Source organism: Neolamprologus multifasciatus, chromosome 10 (assembly GCF_963576455.1).
Source record: "Neolamprologus multifasciatus chromosome 10, fNeoMul1.2, whole genome shotgun sequence".
In the NCBI taxonomy this organism is placed as follows: domain Eukaryota; kingdom Metazoa; phylum Chordata; class Actinopteri; order Cichliformes; family Cichlidae; genus Neolamprologus; species Neolamprologus multifasciatus.
In genome coordinates, this window is record NC_140448.1 from 29424 (window position 1) to 52793 (window position 23370).

Consider the following 23370-nt stretch of genomic DNA (forward strand, 5'->3'; position numbering starts at 1 on the left):
ATTCTACTATAAACAACGCCGAGTTCCGAACGGGTTTAATCAGACCCTTGTGTTCAAAAAAAGCAATGTTGGAGAATTAAACTCATTTCAAAATCCCAACATTCCCTCTGGTCTGAGTGTTCTGATTTGAGCTGCCCTAGTTTCTATTCAAATAGCAAAAGAGAGTTGAATGACTGTGCACATTCTGCTGGAAAGAGGGCTAACGGTGAAAAAAAAGGTCATGAGAGGCTATGTCTGAGTCGCTCTGTCTGTGTAAGGAAAATAGCTTCTGCTTGACTCTCTTGCTTTGCTGATACTCTGGTCTGTGATGTATCTGAATGAGTGTAAATGAGAGTGAGAGAATATAAGAAAGACAAAAGAAAGATGTGTGTTTTAATGTGTTTGTATCTCTACACTAGAAAGGAAAAAAAAACTTGACTTTTGACCTCTCTCTACTGTCAGACATCGAAGTAAAACAGACAGTGGAGAACAAGCGGGGGAGGGAAATATAAAGCATTCCCCTTCACTTATGTCATAGCCAACGTCTGGACTGACTCTAAACACACATGTGTACACAGAGATCTGTATAATCACTGAGGCTAGTTTGCACTTGCACTTGCACACACACACACCCATTAATACTTAACAGGAATCAGCACCTGGCTGCTAAAAACAATGAATAGCAGTTCAAACTGATATGATATAATGACAGCAACTCCCTGTGTTAACTTCCTCTTTGCAGTCAAAAATTCCTGATTTGGCATTTTTCCCACATTGCATTTTCCTCAATGCAAGATGACAATTACCATGGCAACTGTCTTAATTAAACAGTAAGCTGTCTGCAGTCAATTTAAGATGCAGGGTCTTTCTTGCAATAACAAAAGAATACAAAGACACAATGCAGGGCTGAGGTGGAGCGTAGACACACAGTTGTAAAAGTAATTTTAAAAAAAACTCTGATCAGGCTAATTTAATTCCAGTAAATCAGCTTTTTTTGTTACCTGCCATGGAAAGAATGTGGCTGATTAAGATTAAGAGAGTTCTTGGACTGAATAAGAGAAGGAGCAAAGGATGAGAACTACTAACTATTTTTTGGCAATTATTACAGCTGATGATGTTGCTGTGACGATACTGCATGATTAATATATGTGAATTCTGCTCCAATCAGTCAGAGAAAAACCACATCCAAAACTTCCTGAAGTCTTTAAACATGGTTTGCAATACATTTTGGTGTAACAGAAGTCACATTAATAGTCGCCAATGTTCCCTCTAAGCTGCGCACGTGCGCAATTGCGCACTGCTGGCACGGTCTTTGCGCACAGAAAATCTGCGTTGCGCACAAAAAAATCCAACCTGAATTGAAATTAAAATTAATACTTTAACAATTCTGTTTTGCAGTGTTAGTCAGTAAGTGACTGGCTGCTCCCGTATGGGATTAGAACGATCCCACCTTATACCATACTCCAGCCAATATTGTGATTCACGTTCGTATACGCAGCCAATCAACGTCGCTGACAGGCTATGACAGCGTCCTTATGTGCCGACACCAGTAGTGATGGGATTTCCGGCTCTTTTTAGAGATCCGGCTCTTTCGGCTCGGCTCACTAAAAAGAGCCGGCTCTTTCGGCTCTGAACCGGCTCTTCAGGTTGTTTTGTTGCTTTAATTATTTAATCATTAACAATAATATAAAATTATGCAGAAAAGGAATTACTAATGTAAAAAAAAGTGGTTTTATTTATATATGTTTATATATGGCCCCTAGAGACAAAGCACGTACACACTCTAAAGCATATACAAACTCCAAAAAGCACGTACAAACTCCAAAACACATTTCTAGCGTTTACTGAACTTCCAAAACAGAGCTACCCAGATCACTTAAATTACACAATTGAAAGCATGTGTGTATTGTTTGTGTATTTATAGACAAGCACTCATATTTATTCAAATAATTAAAAAAAAAATTAATTTACCTGTTACTACCACACACCAAATCCGGTTGTTGATACTTCCTGGCTTGTGTAGCCACTAGGTAACAAAAGCTCAACACTGCGCCCTAGCATCCTGGAGCACTTCTGTTGTCTTTTGTAAGTGCGTCTGAGTTTTTATGCGTTTTGGAGTTTGTACATGCTTAGGAGTTTGTACGTGTTTTGGAGTTTGTACGTGCTTTTTCTCTAAGGGCCACCATAAATATACTTTATTTATTCACTCCACATAAAATGTAATAAATAAATCATATAATACAAAGAACAACTATTTACATTTTAGACTTTTAACTATTTAAATTTTCAGCTTTTTCCTTTTAAACAAATTTAACGTGAAACAACACAAAACACTGCAAACCACAACACAATTAAATATAAATTAAAATATTAAAACAAAAAGAAGATGCACATTCTCTGTCATATGGGCCTGCATGATTTCTGAATCCTTTATCATCTGCAACTGAAAATAGTGGATGATTATGTGGGATTATGATATTATTTTATGCCATGTTATACCCCTAATTAAAGATTGTGAATTATTATGTAGTTTTAGTTTGCATTATGCTCCTGAATTAGAAGAAGGTGATAACTATTACATTTGGTAAACTGATTTGCATTACATTAGACTGCTGATTTATTGTGAATGAATGATATTGTTTTGTGATGCATTATACTGCTGAGTTAGAAGAAAATATTGTTCACAGAAAGTCATCGCCTTATTTGTCTGATTAGAAGAGAACAGAGCATACTGCCCCATCTCATCAGGAGCAGATAAACAGGGAGCCAAGGTCGTAGCTTAGGCGCTGTATGAGAAAGAATGTGAATGTTTAGGCTTTTATGATTAGGTGGGGGCCACTAGAGGCTATAAGAGTTTGATCAAGGCTCCACCATTTTGAGATCTGATGCTGTCTGCTGTATGGTGTCTATCTGCCACGCGTGTGTTCATTAAATCATCGTTTGACTTGACCCGGCCGGACCAGTGTGGTTATTTTGGGTTTTCCTCCTGTATCCATCCCCAATATTTGAATCCGTAACAGTTTTGGGGGCTCGTCCTGTGGTATTGGGATGGAAGTTTTGGAGGTTTGGACGGTCCGAGGTGGTTGAACGGGCAGGCACGAGCCAGTGGTCTGACGTGAGTGGGCAAGCCGGCACATTTAAAGGTGAGGCACAACCTGTTGAATGTAAATCCAAACTGTGCCAAATTGGACTGTATAAATTAAAAGTCTACTCACTGAAATTACTGGTGAAGGCCTGTTTTGATTTTGATGAAAAATCTCATGAGTTTTGAAACTTGAAATAAGCTTAAAGGTAAAAATACTGAGTTAGAGTCTCAGGTAAAAGTAAAAATACTGAGTTAGAGTCTCAGGTAGTTTGATAGGGAATTGGTCATTTTGTGAGTTAGAGTCTCCATTGGTCTAAGGATTGCATCTGTGTTGGTCATTTTGCGAGTTAGAGTCTCCAATGTCCATAACGTTGCATCTGCCTCAGTCATACTCTTGTTTTTTGGGTGTTGTCTGTTGTTTAAAAGTATTATAAATTTTGTGAGAACGGTGGTTAGAGTCCACTAGGAGGCGCAGTGCTCAGAGGTAACGCTTGCCAAGGCCAGGGACGCCTAGGCCTTGTCCTCTTGGAGGGATAGTCAGTTGGTCACTGTGGAGCTTGGGGCACTCCAGAATAACTAGGAGTTAGAGTCTCCTTACCGTGTTGAACGGTATCTGCGCTTTTTTGGGCACTGTAAATTGAGTTAGGGATTTTAGAGATGAGGCCAGATACAGTTAGAGTCTGATACTGGTTAATTGATTACAAAAAAGTTGGACTTTCTTCGGTTGGACCCGTTAACTTAAATTTGTCAAAATTGTGTAGGCGCTAAAACTTTCAGGCCTGAGAGTGATTGTAAATATAAGACGTCTTTGTAAAATAATAGAGAGTTGAGTGTGAAACGAGGCTGTGTGTGTGACGACAGTGCACTGCAGCGCTGCGAGCTATTTTGTGTGAACATGCAAATGAGGTGGCTGCTGTGAAGCCCACAGAGGACTTCCTGTTTAGCGTGTTATTGAGTTTTATATACGTATGATTTGCAAACAATGATATATGCCTGTAATTAAAACGCTGATTTTGCTGATTATAATATTACAAATAAAGTTTTGAATGACTACGGTGAATGTTTAATGTTTGGCTGGGTTTTGATATGGGAGAGACGGCTTCGCAGCTGCTGGGGGTAAGTGACCGGAAACTTGCATGCCCATAAAAGGCAACTGCCTGACTGTGTGAACTATGCACCAAGAGAGAGAGAGAGTAAAATCTAGGCAGATGAACCAAATGGATGTTGTAAGAAAAATAGTAAATGAATGTTTTAGTCTCTTAATACAGGTGGATTTCTCTCAACCTGGAGACCTGAGTACAGCAGCAAAAGGATAGATTAACAAAATTGGGACGACACACAGGCCAAGCTCTGGCTTAAAATTTTACAGCTTGACCTCTCACTTTGTCCCTACATGAAAAAGAAGCTTAAAGGACATCTTCTCCTCCAGTTATCGGCTACCATCACTGGAAATTTTCAGGCAAGTTTTTCACTGAATTGTTTTTGGCACCATGTGTCCCTGAATCTCACAAGCAAGCTCTAATTCCTGGCTGAAGACATGGAATGCTGTTATTTAAGGTGGGAGATCAAAATTTGGGAAACAAAATTAAAAACACACACAATTAGAGAAATGCCTTGTTGGAGAAAAAAAAAAGTTAAAATAACCCACCCAAAAACTCACACACACGCAATGAAGAAACAGCTTACATTCATGAACACGTGAAGATTTTCCAGCAAGCTTAAAGCAGCTAAACTTAACATACACCTGATGTTAAAAGATAAAGTTTATCCACTACTAACAAATAAACTCTCTGGGTTGCAGGACAACTTGACTTCAAAAAGAAAGACACTGGTAAATCACAAACCAGTGATGAAACAACAAATTTAGTGGTTAAAAGAGTCAAATTGTGACGTGATTACTATACCTTTCTAATGTGACGTTGTTGTCCCTCACTCTCTTTCTCTCTGGCTCTGTTCCTGTGCTACTGCAAGTGTAACTAACGCCCCTCCCCCCTCTGCCCAGCGCAAAGTACAGGCCGCGCGTGCGGAGTTTAGCAGAAAAAAGGGCGAGAGAGAGGGTGAGAGAAAGAAAAAAAAAAACCTCACGGCTCCCAATAAGGAGCCGGCTCGCATCGTTCACTTCAAAGAGTCGGCTCTAAGAGCCATTTCGTTCGCGAACGACCCATCACTAGTGTTGATATCTGTGCATTCCTGTATTATCCTTCTGTGTTACACATTTTGATGTTTTTTTTCCTCGCTACCTAGCCTGACCTGTCTCCCCAATGTGATGTTTGTGTATTGTATGTACGGTCGGCAAGGTCTGTCATCTCGGTTGTGGGCAAAAGACCTCCAACTGACAAATAAAGGCTATCTCTCTCTCTCAAATAGATGAAAACCTGTTTAGCATGGTGATTGAGGACTCCCAGCCATTTAGCATTGTGGAGGACAAAGGATTTAAAAGATTTGTTAAATCATTAAATCCTAGCTATGTTCTCCCCACTAAAAAGGCCATAAAAGCAGTGAAAATGTATTTTTTTACAGAATAAAATGTGGGCATGACTGAGCCTCAGTCTGTAGCTGTCCATACCTCAACATTACAAAAGCACAACCACTGTCCACACCCCAACCACACCTCACCTCACAGTAAATGATCATTTCCATTTTAAGCATTTCCAAATAATAATTTTCCATACTGCCAGTATAAATATACACAGTATACTGCCATCACTACAATATACATGTTTTACACACTCCTTTTGTTGTTGACATTTACAGGCTGTGTGCAAAAGGTCACACTCTTCAAATTCATGCCAACTAATATTTTTACGTCCAGTAGGTGTCCTACTAGAGCAAATGAAGCTTCAAGACGCTTTGCGCTGGGGTGAACCAATTGGATGAAAAGCTTCAGTGCTTCATGAAGCTTCATCTGCCCATCACTACTACCAGGGGACCTAGAAGGGAGAAATACATCGCCCACGGAGGATGCCGAAGCACGCTCCAATAGACGCACACACACAGTACTCTCAAGGTAAGCACTCTTTCGCACACACACACAACAAGTGGAGATCAACGATCACCGGTGTCACGTCTGCACAGCTGTTTTATACGTAAGCTGTGGGGCGTAGCCGGGCATGCCAGAGTGTCTTAAAGAAATATCCACACGCCACGACCAAGGGGGGGGTCGTACCCCGTACACATGGAATATGTAACGGTGTGGAGAGATAGTCTCGATATGCTAGAGAACTGTCACTATACAGAGATGTGCTTCTGAATGTGGATGATGTGTCTTCTGATTTTGTAATTAAAGTTATGCTTGTGTTAAGTGATGTAAACAACCAATCGATCTACACTCTTCAGACGTCAAAATTGATCATTCGATTTTTTATGACACAGTAATGGTAAGTGTTCCCACCTACTACTCTTTGTAACTTAACGTGATTCTTCCATTTTCGTGTTTTGGACATGATTTTGGAGTCCATCTTCGCAGTAGCGATTGACTGCAAAAAAAACCCTACCGGAAATGTACAACTCTACATCTGGTCTTAAAACAGGAAGTTAGCATTTTCTTGTCAGGGTCTATTGTGTCAGAGAAAATCTCATGTCCTCTTCATGCAGCTGAGTACATTCAGTTTTTAAAACCGAAGCTCTGCAGGTCTGAGATCAGTGGCTTTCTGAACCACTAAATTGTGGTACTGTTAATGCTGATATATAGTGACACCAGTTAAATGGATGATACCTTTGACTTTTTGTCTTTAACTTTATCAATTAAACAGCTGAAGCTTTCACTGACAGCACATGTGATACTTTAACTTTTGTACTGTTTTCATCAGTTAATTTTAACATGTGAAAATGTTGGATGATCGGTCTGCTGTCACTGGGTGGAGCTGAGGTCTGAATCTGAGGGCAGCTCCTGCATTCACAAAGGGAACAGAACCATCACAAACTGAAATATAAAGTTTATCCCTCAAATCTGAAATAAAGCTGATCCTCCCTGTCCTCACACACTCACATTTTTTTTAGTTCTACATTTCTGCTGACATATGAGCTGTTTATTTACAATGTGCAAAACCTTATATACTATATTTACCTTTGACCTGTTGGTGCTTTTTGCATGATGAACTGCAAAGATGAGATGATGGAGCAGGTTTCAGGCCCGGTTCAGTCTTCTGCTGCATAGTAGACAGCAACATGCAGAGGTATTATAACTGGTGTTTGAGCTGCTGCTTGAGAATTGGACAACAAATATTAACGCTTTCAATTATTTTTCTCAAAGGATGTAAGCTGTAAGCACTACCGGACATCTAACGCTGTGAACAATACCTCATTAAGATTAATTCAGACTGTTTTTTTAACTGAAACTAATTCAGTAAAATAAATACACAGAGTCAGTACTAAAAGTTAATCAGTGGAAAAATTAAACAAATTTTAACTTAAGCTGCCAAATGGCCATAGCCAAATGGCCATAAATAGCAAAAGCTATTTATGTACTGGTCCTTAGGGACTAGCAAAGCGCTATACAAATACAGGCCATTTACCATTTAATCGATAGTGAATGAGTTATGAGGTGCTACTGCAGTGCAACCTTTTTTAAACTTTGGTGTTACTGTCTTTACAGATGTGGCAAGAGACAGAAAACGTGCTGCTGTTTGCACATATTTAATAATCAGCTCTGCACAGGAGCTGTAGAGTCCAGCCTGTTGCTCTTACAGTATAATACTCATAATAAACGTACAGTAATGGTTTTTCTCAGGATAAATTAATTAACCTGCACAGATGAGCTAAACGAACTTTACAAAATTAGTTATTTTTTATTTTAGTCTGACGCCAGTACTGCAGCCAGACACAAGGGGGCAGTAGAGACATTTTGGCTTCATTTCTGGGGAGTTATCTGACTCATGTGAAAAGAGACTTTTTAATATATTTAAGATGACAATAAACGAAGCAGCTATAACTCCTCCAGACAGTTACATTGAATTCTGTGCTTGAATAATGAATTGTACAATACATGATGCATTTCTAAGTTCATTTACGATTTCATGTTTTAAAATTATTTTATTTATTCAAACATTCAAACAACACTAAAGTAATTTATTATTTAACAAGTTAATTTAAAATAAAAAAAACGTTTTAAATGAAAATTTTAAACCTTATTATTACTATTAATAAATACTTCAAATCACAAAAAATTAAATTCTCAATATAAACCGCATTTGAAAAACTATTTTCGAATTCTAAATTAAAACACAGATTTTCAAAATCATTTTTAAAACACAATTTAAATGGATAAAAAAAAAAAAAGATTTATTTCTGACATTTAAAATGGCGATTTGTGCCTCTCATTTGAAAATCCATTTCCCTTTCCTGTAAACTCGCGGATTAGCTTTTCAGATTAGCCTGCCTGGATTTTTCTACACAGCTGTGCACTGCCAAAAAGCGTGTGTGCTTGAACAAAGGCCATTCAGCTGCGGGCTTTACACTCTTGCCCGACATGGATATATGAAGAATGAAGGAGCTCTCCAGGGAAACGTAGTGCGCCTGTGGACTCAGCTTGACCACCTGTTGAAGGTAGTTTGATACCATGGCTAATTCTAGCATCACCGCATGTAGCCCTGCTGTTCTAAGAAAATATTACCCAGCTGAACTAGCTAGCATTATCTCCAGTCTTAGCAGAGGACAGTGACACTATTATTTTAACTGGCAAAAGTTGATTCTATTCATCTTATGTACCTTTTTTGGATGAGTGACAAAATGTTTCTCCCACTAAAAAAGATAAGACTTGATGAACAGAATCAACTTTTTAAGATTTCCTTACCTGGATGATTGAGCATACATCAAGACACTATTGATTTAAGTCCATAAGTGTGCGCAAACATTTCTTGCCTCTTGATTTAAATTTCTGAATCTAAAAAGTGAATGCATTTAAAGCAGGAACTGCACACCTAGCCATCAAAAGGTTGGTGAACTTAGGGTACTCATACTACTGTAGGGTCCTGTTAAAAAAAATCACACAAGCATCACATCACCTCTGGTTATATTTTGTAAATTACAATCATAAACTATACATTCCAGTCATCCACTAATCAGTATTTTTTTGAGTAAATGGATGTCACTGATAAATCAGTAAACATCCATCACTACGTTCTCACTATTAAAAAGTACAATTATTTTCTAAATAGATTCATTATTCTCAGTCAGCTACACACAAACCAAGCTATCTAAATCTTGCTGGGTTTGATGGCTTGATAGAATTAATCAAAAAACAAAAATTGGAAGAAAAAAAAACTTCCATTTTTGCAAAATATACATTGAGAAAATTTCTGCTTTTGTCTGTGTCAACAAAATTAAAATAATTGTGAACGTACACTGACCATCAAAGAACAACATAAAAGCTTCTTCTGACATGAGAATTGTAGAACAGTGAAATCTACTACGTCCTGATGAAGCTCTATAGACTAGCTCTACCATACACATGACTAAAGTGAAACTCGACTGACAAATTTAAAGAAAATTTCCAACTCTGACTCTGTCACTAGAAAATTTCAAACCTCTTACACTTTTAATGCTAGGAATGATGATGGATTCTGAGTATTGGATGTGCATAACCTGTAGAACACTGGAAGGAACACTTCCAGAAATCAATGTCTATGAAAAGTTTGTATCTAGATCTATCTACAAATTCAGGTTAAAGCTCTAACATTTAAAGAAGAAGCCAGATGTGAATAGGTCTGGAAACACTGCCATTTGCCCTGGGCCAAAGCTCATTTAAAACGATTGGAAAACTGTTCTGTGGTCAATACATTGCTCTGCTTTTGAAAAGAACCAACAATAAGGCACAAAGTCCAAGACCGGTTTGTTCGGAGGTTTATTAATTTATGTACAAGTGTGCCTGTCCCCGAGTTGGAGACTGTCTGTGATATAAAACAAGAGAAAATGTATATGGTGCAAAAGAAAAAATAAAAAAAATTCAAAGCCCTCCTGCCCTTCTACAGTACTACATTTACCAAGCTATGTACAGCAGGTTCACATTTACTGACATCAGACATCCTTTTTTGTTGCAGGTCAACACTTGCTGACCACCATCTCTTGTCCCATCTTCAAGCTAACATGCTTGTAAAACCTTAGGGATATCATTCAGGCAGGAGACAGGAAATATTTACATCACCACGAACCAGTGAGTGTCTGTGTGTTCAATGAGTTCCAAACTGAGTGCATGCTTTCACTACATCTGTCAACACTCCCCATAAAGTAAATTAGCCTTATATACATAGTAGCAAAGCTTAGGCAGTGAAACATCGTCCAAAAACAACAACAACAACAACACAAAAGAAACACCATTATCAGTGTGACACTGATGAATGTATGTGTGTTTAACAGTGTGGAAATCAAACTCACAGTCTTTGATTGAGCAGAACACACAGCAGTGTGAGTTTACAAGTGCCCCCCTTTTAGTCAGTGTAATGTTGAAGGATTTGCAATGTGCCATGAAGACATCTCTGAGCAACACAAGCACACACACACAGAAAGAAGCGCAAGTTCTCCATTAACAATACAACTATTACAAAGCATGGATGATGATGCTCTTAGTGAGGCCTTAATTAGAAACATTTTAATAAACATATAGGCTGTATAATATGTATTTTATTTGGGTCTGTCACCAGTATGGCCTTTCTTGATAAACTGGTCTGATTTGTCATATTTTCAATTTTAACTTTCACCAGTGAGTGAGAGTATGGACTGCAGGCAGGTACTCTTAAAAAATGTCACCTGACTATATGTTGTTCGTAAACTTGTTTACATCATTAATGGTGCCTTCACAGAATGAGCGAGCTTCCCATGCCATGCGCACTAATTTCACTTTGTTATAGCCAACCATGTTACTATCTAATCTAACTGTAAGGCATCCTGTTGTTCTTTAAGCGTTACACCTTTCCTGTCTTTTCTGCCCCGCCTACTCTTTATATTAACAATGTTCACATATTTCACCACATATTAAAAAAAAATCTTATATGTGAAATCGAATATGTAAATTTAACAGGTTATATTTATATTTGACTCAGCATCTAATCTACTTTCAGTTAGTTGGTCAGCTTTCTGTTCATAAACTTCTCTAAACTGGCAGAAAAAGACATCCTTTTGGAAGTTGTCCAGACCACACATGTCTGTATTCAGTCATGGTTGTTTTAATGCAAAAAGAAAAGCTGAAACAAACAGAATAAACAAGGAACTTACCAAACCAACACAAACTTACCATCGGATTACCCATAGCAATAAAGTCACAGATATAAAATATGGACATTCATATTAAAACACGCTTCAAGTGTGATTCATCATGATCTGTGTGTGAAAAGGTCTTTAGCTTTTCAAACACTTAACACAATTAACAAAATCTTCTGCTAGCCATGAGTCGGTGTTTCTGACAGTTGGGACAATTGTATTTGTACTTCTTCAAACATCAATGAGAGAGGAGCTACATTGTTGCCAGGCTGGTGTGTGTTACAATTATTGTTACTACAACAGAGGCATCATGACTGATGACCAATTATGTTGTGGGAAAAGGGAGAGTGAGCAGAGCCACAAACTCTACGAAAATACTTTAAATACGTCAACATAAATAAACACAGGGAAGCTAGTATTTCCTTTAACATTTACAAATAAATACTTGGTTTTGACCTTGGACCTTTTTAACTTCAAATGGCTGGAACACATTTTGAAAGGAAAAATAAAGACAGGTGTTTGCTTGAAAAGATGTCAAAGCGGAAAACACAAGTTGCACAAGCAAGTACACTGAACATGCTCAATAGTATAAAAGTTTATGTTGTGGTACTTACAGTATACTCAAACTAGGCATGTGTTTTAGTACATGTGAATGCTATGCATGTATCCTCCTCAGCACACCTTCTGACGGTATTTTGTTTTTTTGTTTTTTAAATAAATATATACACAATTTCAAAAAAAGAGATTGGAGGAAGACGGATGCAAGGGTGTATGTGATGGGTTTATGTGCCGGTCTTCTGTTCCCATTCCTGCAAACAAACACAAAGACTTGGTTTGCATACTTGTACACAGATTGCAAGTATTTGCATTTGCTGGGATTCTCTCATTTGTTTACTACCTCAATGCATTTTTCATTGCTAGTCAGTACCAAATTAAATGAGCAGCTACATCACACTTATGTACGTGTTTGTGGAGTACCTAAACTCACTCGCTTGTAGTTCACTGAAGCATGCAGTGAAATACAAACTTTATTAACCATCTTTATTAGCCTCACTGGTTATCTAGTTGGTGGAACTCCTCTGTGGACCTTGACACACACACACACAGCTGTTCTCTGCACTGCAGGAATCCTGAACCATAACGCTGCTGACCCGATCATTCTTATGCAAGTTGTTATGAGCTAACTCACACTGTTTCCACTGCTACCACACAAGTTCAAGACAAATGTAATTAAAATTACATATATTACATATGACTAAAAGAATGGGGATACTAACGTTACATTCATATTTAAATATGTCGATATTTTAGGAGTGACAAAACCATCTTAAGCCGAGGAATGCATCTTTTAGATGTATCAGAGCCTTTCAGAAGGTTCCAAGAAGTTGATTGCTTAAAATACTCAGCCTACTGTTTTATAACAGCCACATCACACAAAACAGGGAAGTCAAAGAGAATAAAACCAGATTTCAAAAACAAAAGACCCTGTCCACACCAAACAATGGATCAAACAATGTGCTTCCAAAAAGGTCCCAGCATAGTTTAAAGTTTTGCAAAAGACAGAGCTAGTCAGAGATGTAAAGTTAAAGGCACACTAGAAAAATTTGCATTTCCTGCGAAAATGCTGTGTGGATGCCTTAACGTTGAAGATGTCTGCTGAAAAAAGCTGAAAAAGTTGCAAAGAGTTGTATGGTGGTGAAGACACTTAAAATTCTGCTGAATACAGGTGAAGAAGCAGAAAATTTTGTTGAAAAGTGGTGAAAAGGCTGAAAATTTTTCAGAAAAGAGATGAATCAGCAGAATTTGGGCTGAAAAGAGGTGAAAGTTCTGCTGAAAAGAGTTCAATCAGCAGAATTTCTGCTGAAAAGAGTTCAATCAGCAGAATTTCTGCTGAAAAGATGTTTTTGCTGAAAAAAGCTGAAAAAGCTGGGATTTGTGCTGAAAAGTGGTGAAAAAATTTAAAATTCTGCTGAAAAGAGATGAATCAGCAGAATTTCTGCTGAAAAGGGTTTTTTTTTGCTGAAAACAGCTTAAAAAGCTGGGATTTGTGCTGAAAAGTGGTGAAAAAATTCAAAATTCTGCTGAAAAGAGTTCAGTGAGCACAATTTCTGCTGAAAAGAGTTCAATGAGCAGAATTTCTGCTCAAAAGAGTTCAATGAGCAGAATTTCTGCTGAAAAGAGGTTTTTGCTGAAAAAAGCTGAAAAAGCTGGGATTTGTGCTGAAATGTGGTGAAAAAATTTAAAATTCTGATGAAAAGAGGTGAATCAGCAGAATTCTGCTGAAAAGAGGTTTTTGCTGAAAACAGCTGAAAAAGCTGGGATTTGTGCTGAAAAGTAGTGAAAAAATTTAAAATTCTGCTGAAAAGAGTTCAATGAGCAGAATTTCGCTGAAAAGAGTTCAATCAGCAAAATTCTGCTGAAAAGAGGTTTTTGCTGAAAACAGCTGAAAAAGCTGGGATTTGTGCTGAAAAGTGGTGAAAAAATTTAAAATTCTGCTGAAAAGAGTTCAATCAGCAGAATTTCTGCTGAAAAGGGTTTTTTGCTGAAAACAGCTTAAAAAGCTGGGATTTGTGCTGAAAAGTGGTGAAAAAATTCAAAATTCTGCTGAAAAGAGTTCAGTGAGCAGAATTTCTGCTGAAAAGAGTTCAATGAGCAGAATTTCTGCTGAAAAGAGGTGAATGAGCAGAATTCTGCTGAAAAGAGTTTTTTGCTGAAAGCACCTGAAAAAGCTGGGATTTGTGCTGAAAAGTGGTGAAAAAATTCAAAATTCTGCTGAAAAGAGTTCAATGAGCAGAATTTCTGCTGAAAAGAGGTTTTTGCTGAAAAAAGCTGAAAAAGCTGGGATTTGTGCTGAAATGTGGTGAAAAAATTTAAAATTCTGATGAAAAGAGGTGAATCAGCAGAATTTCTGCTGAAAAGAGTTCAATCAGCAGAATTCTGCTGAAAAGAGGTTTTTGCTGAAAACAGCTGAAAAAGCTGGGATTTGTGCTGAAAAGTGGTGAAAAAATTTAAAATTCTGCTGAAAAGAGTTCAATCAACAGAATTTCTGCTGAAAAGAGTTTTTTGCTGAAAACAGCTGAAAAAGCTGGGATTTGTGCCTAAAAGTGGTGAAAAAATTCAAAATTCTGCTGAAAAGAGTTCAGTGAGTAGAATTTCTGCTGAAAAGAGTTCAATGAGCAGAATTTCTGCTGAAAAGAGGTGAATGAGCAGAATTCTGCTGAAAAGAGTTTTTTGCTGAAAACACCTGAAAAAGCTGGGATTTGTGCTGAAAAGTGGTGAAAAAATTCAAAATTCTGCTGAAAAGAGATGAATCAGCAGAATTTCTGCTGAAAAGGGTTTTTTTGCTGAAAACAGCTTAAAAAGCTGGGATTTGTGCTGAAAAGTGGTGAAAAAATTCAAAATTCTGCTGAAAAGAGTTCAGTGAGCAGAATTTCTGCTGAAAAGAGTTCAATGAGCAGAATTTCTGCTGAAAAGAGTTCAATGAGCAGAATTTCTGCTGAAAAGAGTTTTTTGCTGAAAACACCTGAAAAAGCTGGGATTTGTGCTGAAAAGTGGTGAAAAAATTCAAAATTCTGCTGAAAAGAGTTCAATGAGCAGAATTCTGCTGAAAAGAGGTTTTTGCTGAAAACAGCTGAAAAAGCTGGGATTTGTGCTGAAAAGTAGTGAAAAAATTAAAAACTTCTGCTGAAAAGAGTTCAATCAGTAGAATTTCTGCTGAAAAGAGTTAAAAACGTTTAATTGTTAACTGAAAGAAATTTTGCCATAAGCGGGATTTGAACCCGGGCCTCCCAGTCTGAGAATGGATGCTCATCTCACTGAGCTAAAACACAGGTCAACCCGGCAAGGAAAATCAGTGAGGCCACTGATAATGTGGCAGAAAAGGGCAAAAAATATTGCAAAAAAAATTCAATATCTCAAAAAGTATAGAAGTTATGAGCACCAAAAGTCATAGCAGGAAAGAGCAGAATTTTTTAAGATTTGAACGGTGAAAATAGCATGAAAACTGAGGGAGTAGTTAAGGTCCAAAAAACGGAAAAAACGGAAGCAACTTGAAGAATAATAATAAAGAATAAAGAGAAACAGGAACTCTGCCCTATGAGGGCATCCACACAACTAGAAAAATTTGCATTTCCTGCGAAAATGCTGTGTGGATGCCTTAACGCTGAAGATGTCTGCTGAAAAAAGCTGAAAAAAAATTTCGGCCTGAGCAGGATTCAAACCTGGTCCTTTTGGTCTCAAGGCAGCTAGTCATCTCACTGAGCCAAACTTATTCTCACAAACAACAGGTGGAGAGACTGACAATTCTGATGAAATGAGAAGAAGCTGCTGAAAATTGTGCTGATAAGAGGTGAAAAGGCTGAAAACTTTGCTGAAAAGAGTTGAATGAGCAGAATTTCTGCAGAAAAGATGGAAAGAAGCAGAAAATTGCGCTGAAAAGAGGTGAATGAGCAGAATTTCTGCTCAAAAGAGTTTTTTCTGAAAACAGCTGAGATTTGAGCTGAAAAGAGGTGAAAATTCTCCTGAAAAGAGTTCAATCAGCAGAATTTCTGCTGAAAAAAGCTGAATGAGCAGAATTCTGCTAAAAACAGGTTTTTGCTGAAAACAGCTGAAAAAGCTGGGATTTGTGCTGATAAGAGGTGAAAGGTCTGAAAACTTTACAGAAAAGAGGTGAGTCAGAAGAATTTCTGCTGAAAAGAGGTAAAGAAGCAGAAAGTTGCGCTGAAAAGCGGTGAATCGGAAGAATTTCTGCTCAAAAGAGATGAATCAGCAGAATTCTGCTGAAAAGAGGTTTTTGCTGAAAACACCTGAAAAAGCTGGGATTTGTGCTGAAAGGTGGTGAAAAAATTTAAAATTCTGCTGAAAAGAGTTCAATCAGCAGAATTTCTGCTGAAAAGAGTTCAATCAGCAGAATTTCTGCTGAAAAGAGTTCAATCAGCAGAATTCTGCTGAAAAGAGGTTTTTGCTGAAAACAGCTGAAAAAGCTGGGATTTGTGCTGAAAAGTGGTGAAAAAATTTAAAATTCTGCTGAAAAGAGTTCAATCAGCAGAATTTCTGCTGAAAAGAGTTAAAAACGTTTAATTGTTAACTGAAAGAAATTTTGCCATAAGCAGGATTTGAACCCGGGCCTCCCAGTCTGAGAACGGATGCTCATCTCACTGAGCTAAAACACAGGTCAACCCGGCAAGGAAAATCAGTGAGGCCACTGATAATGTGGCAGAAAAGGGCAAAAAATATTGCAAAAAAAATTCAATATCTCAAAAAGTATAGAAGTTATGAGCACCAAAAGTCATAGCCGGCATTAGCAGAAAGAGCAGAATTTTTTAAGATTTGAACGGTGCAAATAGCACAAAAACTGAGGGAGTAGTTAAGCGCCAAAAAGTGTACGGAAGCAACCAGAATAATAAAGGATAAAGAATAAAGAGAAACAGGAACTCAATGGTGTGGATGCCCTTTTAGGCATCCACACAACTAGAAAAATTTGCATTTCCTGCGAAAATGCTGTGTGGATGCCTTAATGCTGAAGATGTCTGCTGAAAAAAGGTGTTGCCCTGAGTAGGATTCGAACCTTGCCCTTTTGGTTTCAAGGCGGCTAGTCATCTCACTGAGGCAAACTCATTCGCACAAAGAAGAGGTGGAGAGACTGACAATTCTGTTGAAATGAGCAGAAGCTGCTGAGAATTGTGGTGAGAAGAGGTGAAAAGGCTGAAAACTTTGCAAAAAAAAGGGGAATCAGCAGAATTTCTGCTGAAAAGAGGTAAAGGAGCAGAAAGTTGCGCTGAAAAGAGATGAATCAGCAGAATTTCTGCTCAAAAGAGTTTTTTCTGAAAACAGCTGAGATTTGTGCTGATAAGAGGTGAAAAGGGTGAAAATTTTGCTGAAAAGAGTTGAATGAGCAGAATTTCTGCAGAAAGGATGGAAAGAAGCAGAAAGTTGCGCTGAAAAGAGATGAATCAGCATAATTTCTGCTCAAAAGAGTTTTTTCTGAAAACAGCTGAGATTTGTGCTGATAAGAGGTGAAAAGGGTGAAAATTTTGCTGAAAAGAGTTGAATGAGCAGAATTTCTGCAGAAAGGATGGAAAGAAGCAGAAAGTTGCGCTGAAAAGAGATGAATCAGCATAATTTCTGCTCAAAAGAGTTTTTTTCTGAAAACAGCTGAGATTTGTGCTGATAAGAGGTGAAAAGGGTGAAAATTTTGCTGAAAAGAGTTCAATCAGCAGAATTTCTGCTGAAAAAAGCTGAATGATTAGAATTTCTACTGAAAAGAGGTGAATGAGCAGAATTCTGCTGACAAGAGGTTTTTGCTGAAAACAGCTGAAAAAGCTGGGATTTGTGCTGAAAAGTGGTGAAAAAATTAAAAATTCTGCTGAAAAGAGTTCAATCAGCAGAATTTCTGCTGAAAAGAGTTCAATCAGCAGAATTCTGCTGAAAAGAGGTTTTTGCTGAAAACAGCTGAAAAAGCTGGGATTTGTGCTGAAAAGTGGTGAAAAAATTTAAAATTCTGCTGAAAAGAGGTGAATGAGCAGAATTTCTGCTGAAAAGAGTTAAAAAAGTTTAACTGTTAACTGGAAGAAATGTTGCCATAAGCGGGATTTGAACCCGTGCCTCCCAGTCTGAGGACGGATGCTCATCTCACTGAGCTAAAACACAGGTCAACCCGGCAAGGAAAATCAGTGAGGCCACTGATAATATGGCAGAAAAGGGCAAAAAATATTGCAAAAAAAATTCAATATCTCAAAAAGTATAGAAGTTATGAGCACCAAAAGTCATAGCCGGCATTAGCAGAAAGAGCAGAATTTTTTAAGATTTGAATGGTGCAAATAGCACAAAAACTGAGGGAGTAGTTAAGCGCCAAAAAGTGTACGGAAGCAACCAGAATAATAAAGGATAAAGAACTAGAAAAATTTGCATTTCCTGCGAAAATGCAGTGTGGATGCTTTAAAGCTGAAGCTGTCTGCAAAAACTAGCTGAAAAAGCTGAAAAGTTGCAGAAATTGTAAAAACTTTGCAGAAGCAAAGGAACTTTGCTAAAAAGTAATAACTTAGCAGAACTGCAATATCTTAGAGGAAACATAATACTTGGCAGAAATACAATAGCATAGCAGAACTTGGCAGAAATATTGTAACTTACCAGAAACATGATAACTTCTCAAATATACAAGAATTTAGGAGAAATAGTATAAGATAACAGAAAGAATATATTTAGCCAAAAATACTTAAACATTACAGAAACACTATGATTTAGAAAAATAGTACAACATAGCAGAAATACTGTGATTTACCAGAGACACTGTGATGAACTATGAATATTGTAATTTTAAATGAATACTATGTTTTAGCACAAATACTATAATTTGACAGAAATACTATCATTTGGCAGAAATACTATGTTTCAGCACAAATACTCTGGTTTAGCACAAATATTATAACATAGCAGAAATACAATTATATAGCAGAAATGCTATATTTAGAAAGAAAAATATAATATAGTAGAAATACTATGATTTAGCAGAAATACTGTAATCAGCACATATACTGTAACATGACAGAAATTCCTCCACTTAGTAGTAATACTATAACATAACACAAATGTTATGATTTGGCACAAAAACCATGATTTGGCAAAAATACTATGATTTAGCAGAAATACTATGATTGAGCAGAAGTACTAAGATGTAGTAAAAGTACTTTGATTTAACAGAAATACAATTATGGTGGAGTAATACTTTAAAATGGGAGAAATATTGATACACACACACATACACAGAGCCTAAAGGGAACAGTATTTGTGCCATGGAGTGTTAACAAGAATGTGAGGTCCATATTAGAAAAGCTGGTAAAATGATAAAAGTTTGCAGAATTATAATAAATGATGAATATGAATTACTGGTCTGTGATAGTGTATTAATTTGTAGGGAAAAAAACACGTTGCCCAATGTGGAATCGAACCAACGACCTTTGGCTTGCAGACCCATGTCACTACCAACTGCGCCACTGGGAAAGAGAGCCTGGCGCCTGGAAAACAGGGTGATGAGCAGTCAGAATTAGATCGCGGTGAGAGGCGAAAAACGCCGTTTTTTGGAGTTACAAAACGTCATGTAACTCAAAAACTAGGTGGACTAGAAGCATAATTCTTGTACTGGGTGAATCAGCAGACTTTGGTGTACTTTGACTGTGATTTTCATTGCTCTTTGTACAACCGTCGCTGAGACATGACAAGAGAAGAAACGGCAGACCTCAGATATGATTGGCTGGCTGGGAAGCCGTGCAGGCCCTGATATGTAAATTTCAGGGCTAAGTGTCTCAGTTCTCACAGAGGATTGGCTGCCTGGGCACCTGGCAGTAATATATAGAAATAGTATGATTAAGCAGAAATACTATAATTTAGCAGAAATACTATAAAAAGCAGAAATACTATAATTTAGCAGAAATATTATAAAAAGCAGAAATACTATATTAAGCACAAATACTATATTGTCACGGTATGGCATGGCAAACCGTGGGGGGTGTGGGGAAGGAGGACCCAGGCGCGGTGCTCTGTGTATAAACAGTGCGTTTATTTACAGTGTGTGGAAATAACACCAAATTCCCGTGCTTTCCCCAGACTCCCGTGTCGTGTCTTCTCCCAGTGTTTGTGCTCTCCGCTCCCGTGTCTCAGCCCTCCCCTTGCTGGCTGCTGTCTGGCACTCCACCCCTCTCCTGGGGACACAATAGAAGCAGCCGTCAGGACACATACAATCGCGGGCATACACACACACTAACCAAGCACAACAGGATGACTGACGTGGAGTCTCACGTAATGATCCCGCGTCGGTGGGAGCTCCAAGACTCTCTTAAGTAGCTTAAGGGTTAAGTAGCCAGAACCAAAACAAGCAAAAACAACAAACAACAAACCCTCCCAGGTCACAGTCCCAAAGTCAGACCGCGCATCCCGCAGCGGCGCAAAAAAAAGCGCCGCTCTCCTGCTAGCCGCTCTCCTGCTCGCCGAGTTCCGGCGCGGGCTCCACCCGCTCACCGAGCTCCGCCGCGGGCTCCACCCGCTCACCGAGCTCCGGCGCGGGCTCCACACGCTCGCCGAGCAGCGGCGCTGGCTTCTCCTGCTCGCCGGGCAGCGGCGCTGGCTCCACCGGCTCGCTGAGCTCCTCCGGCAGCGGCGCTGGCTCCACCGGCTCGCCGAGCTCCTGCTCGGGCAGTGCGAGCTCCACCGGCTCGCCGAGCTCCTGCTCGGGCAGTGCGAGCTCCAGCGGCTCGCCGAGCTCCTGCTCGGGCAGTGCGAGCTCCATCGGCTCGCCGAGCTCCTGCTCGGGCAGTGCGAGCTCCACCGGCTCGTGGAGCTCCTGCTCGGGCAGTGCGAGCTCCACCGGCTCGTGGAGCTCCTGCTCGGGCAGTGCGAGCTCCTCCGGCTCGCCGAGCTCCTGCTCGGGCAGGGCAGGTCCGGGTGGCGACGTAGCAGCCGGTGAAGAAGATGGCAGAAGGGTGACTGCAGGCGGTGAGATGACGGCGGTGCCACAGCTGCAGATGTTGAAGCAGCGAGTGGTGTGGAGACCTCTGACCGAGGTGATGTTACCTGCGCTGTCGGCTCGTCCACTGCAGACACAAACACAGATGGTGAGGGAAATGGAAAATTGTCCGTACTACTCACCACAGCCGACTCTTGAGAAGTTCGTGGATTAGGCTGCGGTGAGGAAAGCCGGCAGCGCGAACGGCGTTTCCGTGTAGACGTCGGGGCCGGCATCTCAGGCTGTGAATCCACCAGCGGTCCGGGCCGGTGAGCAGCCTGAGGAGGAAAGTGGAGGTGGAGGGTGGAAAGCAGGAAGTCCAGGACAACTGGATTGAGGGAGTCCACCAGCCAGGGGAATTTAACAAGTGTCTCCACATATGTACAAGCATAGAGCAAACGGGGAAGCAACACCAAAAATATATAGTAATACATATAACTAGTCCATAACTGCTCAGGGATCCTGGGTTGCTCAGACCCAGAACCCTGACATATATTAAGCACAAATCCTATAAAAAGCAGAAATACTATAATTTAGCAGAAATACTATATTAAGCACAAATCCTATATTAAGCACAATTCGTATAAAAAGCAGAAATACTATAAAAAGCAGAAATACTATAATTTAGCAGAAACACTATAAAAAGCAGAAATAGTATAATGTAGCAGAAATACTATAATTTAGCAGAAATACTATATTAAGCACAAATCCTATATTAAGCACAATTCGTATAAAAAGCAGAAATACTATAAAAAGCAGAAATACTATAATTTAGCAGAAATACTATAAAAAGCAGAAATACTATAAAAAGCAGAAATACTATATTAAGCACAAATCCTATAAAAAGCAGAAATACTATAAAAAGCAGAAATACTATATTAAGCACAAATACTATATTAAGCAGAAATAGTATAAAAAGCAGAAATACTATAATTTAGCAGAAATACTATAATTAAGCACAAATACTATAATTTAGCAGAAATACTATAATTTAGCAGAAATACTATAATTTAGAAGAAATACTATATTTAGCAGAGAGAGAAGAGAGAGAAGCAAGTTTAAAGGTCAGTCAAGCAGCCTGGGAGCTGCTAAATTTGAATCCACCAATCAGAGAGGCTGTGTACTTTTTCCCGCCAAAACAGGTGAAGCCGTTTTTACACACACAGCAGAGAGGCAGGATTTTTGCAGTCTATTTCTCATAGTGAGGACTACCCTCCAAACAAATGGCCATAATTTCCTAACCGTAGGGGCTAGAACGGTCATTCTTACACCGTTTTGTTCAGAAGAGATGGGGGAATCTTCAAGTGTTGACAATTTATCATTAAAATATGAATTATTAAAGATATTTGACTTCTAATGCACCATAACTGAGTAGAGGTGAACCAAAAACTGCCTTGACTTGCCCTCAAACAACGCTTTGTAACTCTAAATCTATTTGGAGTATCGATGAAATTCTTTCACCGTCAGAGACAGCAGGCTTTAGTGAACAGTCATGGAAATTTTCAGGTCTCTATAGAAGTCCATCAAAAAGATATGACGAGAGAAAAAAGTGGTTCATTTCCAGAGTTTGAAATCTGAAGAAATCTGAGCGAAGGACGGATTTCCTACCCTCAAACAAACGTAATTCATGGCCAAATGGTAATAGCTGAGAACAAAATTCTTGAATTGTGAGCGTCAGGAGTGTCTGAAGATATATCGGGACAAGCCTCATGTCTTAACTTTGCTTCGTTAAGAAGATATGACGATTCGAATATGCCTCTCATTACAGAAATCAGGCGGCGATTTTGAACAAACTCTCCATTGACTTTCTATGGAGAGTTTTCCAACTTTGTGTTGGTCTGAGGAGATTTGCCAAAATTCTATAAATTCCACAACAATGATAGTGACGTTTTCTGAAAGCCAGCAAAAATATCTACGTTTTGATATATATTTTGTGGAAGTTGAGTGAAAATTGAGCAAGTAGCAAGAGGTTGTTCGGACATGAAGAGAAGACTGCGAAACTTAAAGTGGCTCACTTAGAACCAACTGCATAGCAACCATAACGACCCATGTATTTTGTGAAAAATCACAAAGATGAAACTCAAAACTTAAGAGGGATAAGATGAAAACGGTAACAGATATGAAAAAGCTGAATCATACATGAATAACCCAATAATTTGTGAACATTTTAAAGTTTAAATTGAGTTTCTATGTGAAAGCATGAGGAAGTAGTTAAGTTTCAAAAATGAGCAAGTTTTAGCAGAATTTTGGAAGTTTCCCATTCATTTCAATGGGACAAATTAAAGGAAAAAAGCTTAATATTTTAAAAAGTATAATAGTTATAAATAGCAAAAATCATAGCAGAAATTAGCAGAAATACCAGAATAGTTTAAAGTTTGAATGGTGAAAATAGCATAAAAATTGTGGAAGTAGTTAAAGTGCAAAAAACGGGAGCAACTTGAAGAATAATAATAATAATAATAACTAGAAAAATTTGCATTTCCTGCGAAAATGCAGTGTGGATGCTTTATAGCTGAAGCTGTCTGCTGAAAATAGTTGAAAATAGCTGAAGAAGCTGAAGAAATCAAAGTCAGTGTTTTAAAAGTTGTTGAAATTTTAATAACTTTGCAGGACAACA

The 23370-nt window shown here is 38.6% G+C and overlaps 1 long non-coding RNA gene across 3 annotated transcripts in view; it reads left to right on the forward strand.

Annotated features, from left to right (window-relative positions):
- LOC146509263 (uncharacterized) overlaps positions 1–18926 on the forward strand; it is a 32718-nt gene extending 13792 nt beyond the window's left edge. For 2 of the 3 annotated variants that reach the window (XR_014876475.1, XR_014876476.1), the window contains one exon: positions 13932–18926. This is a non-coding gene — a long non-coding RNA (uncharacterized LOC146509263). The remainder of the gene's footprint in view (positions 1–13931) is intronic. The other variant, XR_014876477.1, reaches the window with a different exon arrangement.
- The last annotated feature ends 4444 nt before the right edge of the window (positions 18927–23370 follow it).